The 11,059-nt window shown below is 41.0% G+C and overlaps 1 protein-coding gene across 2 annotated transcripts in view; it reads right to left on the bottom strand.

Moving 5' to 3' along the window:
• LOC144084624 (interleukin-1 receptor accessory protein-like 1) overlaps window positions 1-11,059 on the bottom strand; it is a 75,575-nt gene that overhangs the window by 38,180 nt on the left and 26,336 nt on the right. The window lies entirely within an intron of this gene.

Here is an 11,059-nt window from a genome sequence, read left to right as displayed (position 1 = left end):
TCTTTGATAGTCATTATGTAAGTATAATGAGATTTAATGCTTCACCACAAAGCACACAAATAGCAACAATGAAATAATCGATAAATGAGAACAAGAACAATCAATAAATAAGTAGTCATCAATAAATAAATAAAATAAATGAATTAAAAGAATTAAGAGCTAAATGAGCTAAATGAGCTAAATGAGTTAAGAGTTAAATGAGTTAAATGAGTTAAGAGTTAAATGAGTTAAGAGTTAAATGAGTTAAGAGTTAAATGAGTTAATTGAGTTAATTGAGTTAAATGAGTTAAATGAGTTAAATGAGTTAAATGAGTTAAATGAAGTAAATGAAGTAAATGAAGTAAATGAAGTAAATGAAGTAAATGAAGTAAATGAAGTAAATGAAGTAAATGAAGTAAATGAAGTAAATAAAATAAATAAAATAAATAAAATCCATGAAATCTATGAAATACATAAAATAATCAAAATAATCAAATAAAATAAAAAATAAAATAAATAGTCTATGGAGTTTTGGTGCAGTCATTAGACTACCAAATTTGGGTCTCTTAAAAAAAATTTAAAAAGGAGGTCCAATGTTCATTGGCCCCGCCCAGTCAAAATAGATTGGACGTCTAGCGATGTCAATGGGACTGAAAGATGAGCATTCACAGCCAGTTTAAGTGAATTGGATCTCTAATGTTGTTGAAACCCCCTGTTTTAAAAAATGTAATAAAACCATTTCAGAAAAACCACTTTGTTTTTTACATGAAAAGCGCCAACAATTTTAACAGCAAATATTTAGTTCTCCATTCAAAAAGCAATGCTTCCGGGCCCCCGGGCCATATGTTTGACACCCCTTTTACACCTCTAAAAGCCCATATCGATCAGATGAACTCCTGGGAAAAGAAAGATGATTATTAAGATACCTTGCCTTGCTAATTTACCCGCTAGCCTTTCAGCTAATATCCTGTCTTGCCATTGGCTAAACAGATGTAAAGTCATCTTATTATATTTTGCTTTCCCCAGACAGCGAGCGGCACAATGGGGAAATGGCCTTCCCGGATTCCCACAATTCCCAGTAGTAATCCTATCGCGGAACAGAGCGCCTCGGGAGGTGATGAAACCTCGCGCGTCAACATCGAGAACAAGTGCTGCATTGCGCTCTCACCCACACGGCTACAAAACACCCGTGGGGGAGGAGCGGGAGGGGGGCGGGGGTGCCGGCACAGGCCTCGCTCGCTGCCCGTCCTCGCCTCGCTCGCCTCTCCTCTCGCCCGTTTCCGCCGCATCGTATTGGCGGCCGCGTGGGCGTTCCAAGTTGGTGACTCAGATCCTCGGCGGTCCACGATAGACACCGTGGCATGGTTTGGGCGTCACGCTCCATCACCCTCTCAAAACGAGAGCTAGGCGGAAAATATTCAGGCTGAGAGATGAGAAGTCGTGTTGCGCCCAAACTTTTTTGCATTGTTGTGTGTCACGTGGCGTGTAGGCCGATACTCGACCGAACACAACGTTTGATTTTTTTTTTAAAGAGACATACATTGCTAGCCATCGTGCTTGTTATTAGTGCTGCTGTTTTTTTTTAGATAACAATTATGATGACGCTAAAAAGCATTGCGGCGTTGGCCGATGCTAAATTGATACTTTTTCGTTTTTTAAAACCGATACATTGCTAGTCATTGGGCTAAAATGTGGCCCAGTATTAGTGTTGCACTGATACTGTCACAGTGGCGGGCCGTCAGGGCCTTCAAGGCCTTCTGTGCTGGCCTAAGAAATATCTGAATCATATATTATATTTTGTCCATGAATACTTATTAAATAATTCCAAATTGTCTGTTAGCTTCCTTTCATTGCTTTTCCCCCTGGTTGCACTGCTTCCAGATGTGTGTTTTCATATTGAAGCATTTAACCAATCACATTTCAGCCATTATTTGTTGCCAGGGTCAAAAATCTGCCTCAAGCCCTTGAGTAAAATATGGCTATATTCCTAAATATTTCAATTGTAGGCCCGGTTCTGATATCTGAAAAGCTCCAGTATTTGTATTTAATCATTAAATGCTGCTAGAAAGTGGATTTTACCCAATTTTTGTGCATTGATTTATTGATTATTTTGTGTGTCGCAGCTGTAGCTGCAGTAGAGGTTTTATAGCCATAAAATAGTTTTTGAGGGTTGGATTGATTCGTTGAAGGCGCTACAAGAAAATGCACGGACCGCCCTGCTAGATAACAATAACGATGACGCTACAAAGCATCATGGTGTCAGTCGTTGCCGAACCGATACTCTGTTTTTTTTAAAACCAATACGTTGCTAGTCATCGAGCTAAAATGTGGCTCATTATTAGTGTTGCACTAATACTGTGTTTTTTTTCCGGATACCAATAACAGAGCATCATGGTATCAACTGATATGTTGTTGTTGTTGTTTTTTTAAACACATACATTGCTAGTCATCAAGTAAAACATTATTTTACCAATACTGATTTGCTTTACCAAAGCAATTTGGCATGGGCCATTTAAACTTGTACATTTCCAAACACTGTGCTCAATCTTTGCTAAATAATAATGGCGCACAAAAACTGCTTTTTGGGATACCGATTTTGCAACCTTACCTTTGCCGGATACCAATAAAGTTTTTTTTTTTTTACATGAACATTGCTATATATTATGCTCAAAGTTTTACTAATAGAATTGCACCAATACCGTTTTTTTAAAACATTGATTTTGATCTTGTGATATTGATATCGCTGCAATGCTAATGATAAAATGAGGAGATTATGCAAAAACAGCAGATATCAGCACTGACCTTTTTTTCAACGTTGTTTTTTATTTTATTTTATTTCCCACACTGTTAATTTTTGCAGCCTTTTGTCCTCCCGAAGTGCGGCTTAGTCCCCGAACCGATTGTCTTATACTTGCTATCTCCGAGCTATTCAATTCTGGCAAAAAGGAGTGGAAGGTGATGGTCATCATTCCAAGAAAAGAAGAAAAATGGAGCAGCCATTCCATAAAAATGGAAAGTTGCCTGCCAGCTGCTGCAAACGTGAAACAGTGCAGTATTTCATTTCGTTTATGTTCTCACGTAAAGTCTCCAATTTCAGATTTCTTTCCCCGGCAACAAAAATTGAATGAGTGGCACCAACACCAATAGCTACGATTGGACGTCTATCGCCGTCAATGGCACTGAAAAGTGATCATTGACTGCTGGTCCTTGTAGTTAATTATTTGTTTTTTATACTTATCAAGTAGTACTTCTTGTGAGCCTTCTGTACATCATTCAAGTCGTGATTCGTATGCATGTCGGCTAATCTTTAACTGATCGGCTGCCAATGGATGTCCAATCCTGTTTGAATGGGAGGGCTGGCGGTGTCCGTTCGATTGTTTGTATGCTTGAAATACTTTGGAGTATTTTTTGATTACTTGTTCTTGTTACTATTACTATTCAATTTGGAATTTGTACGTAGGTTGGTTAATCTTTAACTCATCGACGGTAGTTATTAGTGACAGATGTCCAATCGTGTTTGACTGGGAGAACTGGAACTCATCATTTAAACTTTTGTATACAGTGGTACCTCGACATACGATCGTAATCCGTTCCGAGACTGAGATCGTATGTCGAGCTTTTCGTAACTCGAGCAAACGTTTCCCATTGAAATGAACTGAAAACAAATTAATTCGTTCCAACAGACTTTATCCGCGGCACTCGTAAACGAACACATTTAAATTAACTTGGATTAATATATACAGACACACTCAAACATACGTTTAATGTAACTTTACACAAAACTGAATTCTAATTTTGTTTCAATCTTTTTTTTACCTTTGTTTTCTGGGTTAGCGGTTTGCCACGCCTCCACCAACACCAATAGCTAATTGCCACGATTGGACAATACGTGTTGTATTTCCTTCAAATTATTCCAAAAATGATGCACACAAATGTCCTCACAATGGGATTACGCACGACCACTTGCCAACGAGAAATAGTCTTGAATGAGCGATCGCGGGAGCTAACAGGCTAAAGAAGGAAAAACGCAACAGCTCAGCCTACCCACGTATTGATTGTGGGTAATGAGGTTTTATTCTGAGAAAGGGTGCCACTGCCTATGGGTGTTGTGTGCACGAGTATACTTTATTACCCAGAAAGCCCTCTTTTTGCCCGCGCATGCGCGTTGTGCGTTTCCTGGTCGAAACTTGCCTGAATAAATGGTTCAGTGCTCGTAGATATCTGTAATACACGAAAGAGATGCGGCAAAAAAAGTGTGCTACAATGATTGGATTCGATTGGATAACTTTATATAAACAGCCTCTCATGTCATGGCCACCTGGCTTTCTCGCATCTCGAAATTTTGATCGTATCGCGGGCGAATTATTCGATCAAATTTTTCGTCGTACCACGAGCTGATCGTAGGTTGAGGTACCACTGTACTTACACGTAGTTCTTTTGAGCATTTTTAGACTGCATTTTGTGAGACTGCAAATTATTCAATTAAAAATTCATATAAATGTCGAAACAATAGACGTCCAATCCAGTTTGATTGGCAAGACGGCAGCGATCAAATGACCAATCACTTACAGCCAGAACAATATAGCGCACAATTAGCCTAGCGTGCATGTTTTGGGGATGTGTGAGAAAACCAGAGTACACAGAGAAAAGCCACGCAAAACAACATGCAAACTCCACCCAGGAAGATCGCAACCCACAGGGAATTAAACCCTTGATCTCAGAACTGCGAGGCAGACGTGCTAACCAACCTCCATTGGGCCACCCACGGCACTTTAAGATATTTCCAGTAATAACTAATAATAATATAAAAAGAAGCATCATCTGAGCTCAATTGACTCCGACGCCATTCGTTCGTTGCCCGCGGCACGCTTAAATTCCTCCCGTGAGAAAGCCGCCAAGGTCACGGGCAATCCCGCCATTGGTGACAAAACGGGCAGAGCGTGGAGCCCCGCTGAGGCCCGGCGCGAGCCATTCCTCCGCCTCGAAGGCCGGCGTCCAATCCAACAGCTGATTGCAATACCCTGCCGACAAGTTACCCATCACTGCGGGTAAGCCAAGCGGACTGCATATTTGAATTTTGATGAGGGTGCGCATAATAACGAGGGGCGCCGTGATATAACAAGGCAGAGAGTTACTGGGGAGCAACGTTTTCATGAAATTCCAAACCAGGAAAGTCAAGACCAGTTTAATTGCTACCTCATTGGCTCACGTTGACCGTGACACCGAGTCGTCGGAATTAATTCTAAACTCCTTCATTTAATTTCATTCAGTCATTTTTTGTACCGCACAACCTCACAAGGGTGCTGGAGCCTATCCTAGCCAACTGTGGGGAGAAGGTAGGCGTTTAGCCAATCGTAGGGCAAAACAAGACAAAGAACCAATCATTCATAGCCAGGGACAATTTAGCGTACAATTAGCCTAGCATGCATGTTTTTGGCAGGGGGAGGAAACTGGAGTACCCGGAGAAAACCCACGCAGTATAACATGCAAACCCCACACAGGAAGATCAGAACCCACAAGGGATTGAACCCTCGATCTCAGAACCGTGAGGCGAAGGTGGTAATCACTGGACCACTAATGCACCTCCTCCTTCTATGTTTGTATTAACTAATATGGATATTTTGAAAAGTATAGAATTAAAAAAAATGCTTAATAGTGTTCTATATCACGTGTCAAAGTGGCGGCCCGGGGGCCAAATCTGGCCCGCCGCATCATTTTGTGTGGCCCGGGAAAGTAAATCATGAGTGCTGACTTTCTGTTTTAGGATCAAATTAAAATGAAGAGTAGAGATGTATATTGAATTTCCTGATTTTCCTCCTTTTAAATCAATAATTGTAATTTTTTAATCAATTTTCTTCTGTGTTTTAGTTCAAAAATCATTTTGTAAAATCTAAAAATATTTAAAAAAGCTAAAATAAACATTGTTTTAGATCTATAAAAAAACTGAATATTCAGGGCCTTTAATCCAGTTCTGTTAATCCATTTATTAAAAAAAATATCTAAATATTATATCTAAAATGGTCCGGCCCACATGAAATCGAGTTGACATTAACGCGGCCCGCGAACCAACCCGAGTCTGACACCCCTGTTCTATATTGTATTTTTTTTCCTTTGGATCATTTCATGTTTTAGGAATTTCTCATTCTTAGCTGTATATTTTAATACAATTATTTTTTTTTAAATATATTTTTTGGGTTCTCACATTGTCCTTCAATGCTTTATGGCAGTGGTCTCCAAACTATTCCATAAAGGGCCGCAGTGGGTGCGGGTTTTCATTCCAACCCAGAAAGAGGACACCTTTTTTTCACCAATCTGGTGTCCTACAAGTGCAATCAGTGGATTGCAGTCTGGTGCTTCTTGTTTTCTGCAGAAAACTCATTGGTCAAAGTATCTGTGCTGGGTCAGTTGGAACAAAAACCTGCACCCACAGCGGCCCTCGAGGACCGGTTTGGGGACCCCTGCTTTATGGAAATTTGTTAACCATTTAGGTGCCATAAATAATACCACAACCCTCTCTGTCTTTGTCACCTTGCAGTTTTTTGCATGTCAAGTCTAATTTGTGCGCATATAAGCCGCACCCTCGATTCAGTCATCATTTTTTTGAGTGACAAATACGGCTTATATGTGAGAAAATACCGTATTGGGTGTAATAGCACCTCAACCGCCAAGTACCACTCTGGCCAACTTGACTCGCACTTCAGGTTAACGAAGCATGGACACGATGCGGGGATCCTAAAACCAAATTAGCAGCTCCACAAATTTGGTTGCGGACCCCTGAGCCACAGCTAACAAGTCATCAGTAATATTGTGCTGGCGAAATGCTACTCTTCAATCAGTCACTTTTTGAGCTACGTTACCCAAACCTGCTTTTTGAGTCCGTTAGCACACGCTTTAGCTCATCGCTAAGGCTAATGAGGACATGCTGTAAATTCCCGAAATCAGTTCAACGGGCAATGCAGTCAAAAAGGAGATCTAGAGTTTCCTTTAATGATGCCAAATAAATAAATGAGGCGCCAATCAAGACGAGGCCGGTCTGTTTTGGCACACGGATGCGGGGAGTCGGCCTCATTAGCGGGATACAGAGCCGTCTTGTAAGAACCATGCAGGCAAGCGAGGACCTAATGATCGCGATCATGTCAGCTGGCAGAAGCGATCAAAAAAAGATGAGCCTCAGGTAAGGGGGTGACCAATTAATTAGCGTCATAGCAAGGTTACGGTAACACCCGTAGCTTTGTTCTATTAACGCAGAGGTACTTTAAATGAAAGCCCGGGCGGGAGCCGTCTGTGGCCCGTGGCCCAGTTTTTAATGGGCCCGCAGCAAATGCTGAAAATATGATTGAATATGACCCGCACAAGAAGGTTAAGTTCAGCTTACATGCTGTTATTTGTTAGATTTTACAACTAGTGTTGCTCGATTATTTGCAATCAATGTAGGACGTGTAGCTTTTCAGTATTTTATTTTACATTAATTAATTAATATAAAAAATATAATAATAAGTGATTTTAGTTGTGATTTTCTTGGCTTTTTTGTGGTCCAAACGTGGACCAAACGTCCGGGGGACCAAACGTCTTTCGACGAAATGTCCAAGTACCTTGGACCGTGACCGGACGTTTGGTCGAACGGACGTTTGGTCGAACGGACGTTTGGTCGAACGGACGTTTGGTCGAACGGACGTTTGGTCGCCGGGTTCGCTCGCTGTCAAATTATAACAGAGAGTTTACTTTTGATATTTTGATATTAGATATTTAGATATTAAACTCACTCTCTCTCATGATCATAATTTTGAGAGCTGGTTTCAACAGTAACAACCCAGCAACCAAACGTCCGTTCTACCAAACGTTCGTTCGACCAAACGTCCGTTCTACCAAACGTTCGTTCGACCAAACGTCCGGTCGACCAAATGTCCGGGGGACAAAACGTCCGGGGACCAAACGTCCGGGGACCAAACGTCTTTCGACGAAACGTCCGAGTACCTCATTGGACAGGTTTAGTACTAAACTATAGTGATAGTAAATAGATATATTACTTATGTCAATCCATTACATATTTCAATGGTTACAAACAGGGGGGGCGTTCCCACCTGCTTGTTTAGAACCAAAAGACAATTGTTGCGCTATTAAAAAAAATCTCTTCTGAAAAATGGGTGTTAAACAAATAAAAGTTTGCGTTTACACACTCAGAGAAGGTGAAGAACAGCCGTTTCTGGTCACCGTAAAAAAATTCAACTCTCTACGTTGCACGGTTTGGACAAACATAACAAGAGAATCGTAACATACACACACACTCACACCCATAAATCACACTTTATAAGGGTTATAGATTCCAATTCTGATCATTTTTCATGTTTTAAATGCAGATATAAGTCTACATTTTACAATATCAACTTTGCTGAGGTATATTTTGTTGCTGATAGCCCATAACCATTAATTTTCCGTACCACTTATCCTCACAAGGGACAGGGGTGCTGGGGCCTATCCCATCCAACTTTGAGCTCTAGGCAGGGAACACCCAGCTTCAAATCTATTTATACTAGTGTCATAACAATAACAGCATTCAATTCATTTCAATTTCGGAGATTTCAGTCAGAAATCTGATTTTAAAGGCACAATTCTGAATTCAAAATCGAAATCTTTCGCCACCTTTTGTTTTGGCGCTAACCCTCTTCCATACTTTATGTTATCCACAGTGTTTCTTCGAAACGGGAGGGCATGATTAACGGTAGACCATCGCAAATTTACGGACTTATTGCCCACGACCTCGTCCCTCTTTTACAAGCTCCTCAATTTCCTGTCATGGCTCTCCCGCTTTGATACCACAATCCTCTCAGTGTACACCTCATTTGCATACCAGCTGCAGATGCGCTACTTCTCCAGTGGCACCCGTCGTTGCCCCAGAGTGTTCTTGTCTGGCATCACAACACAACCAGATCAGAGAAAAAGCAACGATGCACCCCGCGTCGAGAAGATCTCCCCCTACAGGCTTTTCCGCGGCGTTCGCTAGCGGTCCGCTATCTTTCGACGACCCATTCCGCCGACTCGCTTTCCCCCGCGATGGCCGACGTTCTCCGCTCGCTTAGATTCTTTGCTTTTCCCCCTCCCAAACGTTTGTTTATAACGCGCCGAAAGGAGGACGCGGGTCTCCGGGGGTCACGGCGGGCTTATGTAACGCCATCAAAAATTCACATATCGCAAATTCTTATCGCCGAGATAAAAAGGGGGACGAGGCGGAGGGATGGGAAAGTGATCGGTGGTCTACACTTGAATATTTGGCGGCCTAATAGCACGCGGAAACAGAGAGAGCGGAAGTAAATGGCGCCGCTAGCGAAATGTTATGCTAGCTGGCGCTAGAAGTAAGCCGATCCATCGGGGAGGTAATAGCATACCTGTCAACTCGGCCAATTGCTCCCCTTATTAATGATTGCAATTCCCCTTAAGTGATAATAAACAATACAAATTCTACGCGGCATATATTTACTCATATAGGGCACACTTAAAAGTCTAAAATTTTCCCCAAAGTGGATGGAGTGCCCAATCAATCGGTGCGCTTTTTGTATGCACTAAATTAAAGATTCTGTAGATGTCGCTGTGTGAGTTTGGTGAACTGTCTTGTTTGAGATTTCATTAAAAAAAGAAAAAAAACTGTTCAAGAATTTTGAATGTCATTGTAAGTTGTTATACTATCGTTCTTGTATAGATATCATGCTCATTAGCAATTAGCACAAGGCTAGTGTTAGTCGCGAGTGGCTAATTGCTACGCTAGCAGATGAGTCTTATGTACTACTTACTGTAGGTACATTGTCAATGCTAAATCAAGTAATCTGCTTACTTTTGATATGCTGTATAATTCCCTTTTTTTGCATGAAACTGTTTCAATCGGTGTCAGTGAGTGAATAACAGCAGAAAATGTGAAAAGTTTGTGTTGAATTAATTTATGAATGCAAAATGTAGCATTTGAATTTCTATAAATAGTTTGCACAGTACAACATAAACACTTGTTTTACATCTAAAATTATTCTGCGACCCATCTCATCTCATTTTCTGAACCACTTTACCCTCACTGGGGTTGCGAGGGGTGCTGGAGCCTATCCCAGCTGACTCCGAGCCAGAGGACAAACAACCATTCACGCTCATACCGGCAATTTAGAGAGTCCAATCAGCCTATCATGCATATCTTTGGAATGTGGCAGGAAATGGAGTACCCGGAGAAAACCCACGCAGGCCTGGGGAGAACATGCAAACTCCACACAGGTGGACCAACTTGGATTATTCTCAACCCATTAAATTATCTGATTACTTATCTAATCGGACTAATTAAACGATTACTTATCCAATTAATTGCTGCAGCCCTATTTGATATAATTTTGTAGTTCTCTACTCTTAACTGAGTGGTTTAATGTTGCTGGCCCACTCAATTTAAATGGATTTTTGACATACATCACCATTAATGATAATAAAAATGCTAATTTACTCTGACAATGGAAGATTTATTTTTTAATAATCCTATGAATATTTCCTATTAAAAAAAATAAAAATAAAAACAATAGCCTGAAATTCTCAACAGTAGCATGCTTTCAACACATTATACATGGGAGATGTAGACAATGTTTGTCCTCTAATGCAACTACCAATCGCTGTTATTTCCCTCATCAGTGGGAATGGAAAGCATTTTACACACACACACACACACACAGCATTTTGGCTATTTTCTTCGTTCCAGTCAACGCATCCAGCAAAGTTGCGATTTCAACAACAATGCTCATTGGTCATTTTCCCCCATGCGAGCGTGTAATATAGTGTAACAGATTGAAAGGCTGGCAAAAGCCATTTAAAGCCTTTCTGCTTGTTCACAGATCATCAGCAAGCCATGAAGAATGAATGGAGGAAAGGTTCGCTTATCGACTTTCCTCGTCTCTCCTTTTCTCCACATTTAAGACATTTTTACCTAATGGCAATGTAGTGGTTGGTATTAATGCCTCCCTATGGAATAGGACATTGTACCAGTGGTGTGCCGTCAGGGCCTTCAAGGCCTTCTCTGCTGGCCTAAGAAATATCTGAATCATATTATATTTTGTCCATCAAA

This window comes from Stigmatopora argus, chromosome 1 (genome assembly GCF_051989625.1).
Source record: "Stigmatopora argus isolate UIUO_Sarg chromosome 1, RoL_Sarg_1.0, whole genome shotgun sequence".
In the NCBI taxonomy this organism is placed as follows: Eukaryota; Metazoa; Chordata; class Actinopteri; order Syngnathiformes; family Syngnathidae; genus Stigmatopora; species Stigmatopora argus.
The sequence above is the reverse complement of the archived record's forward strand: the minus strand, read 5'-3'. Positions and strand labels throughout refer to the sequence as shown.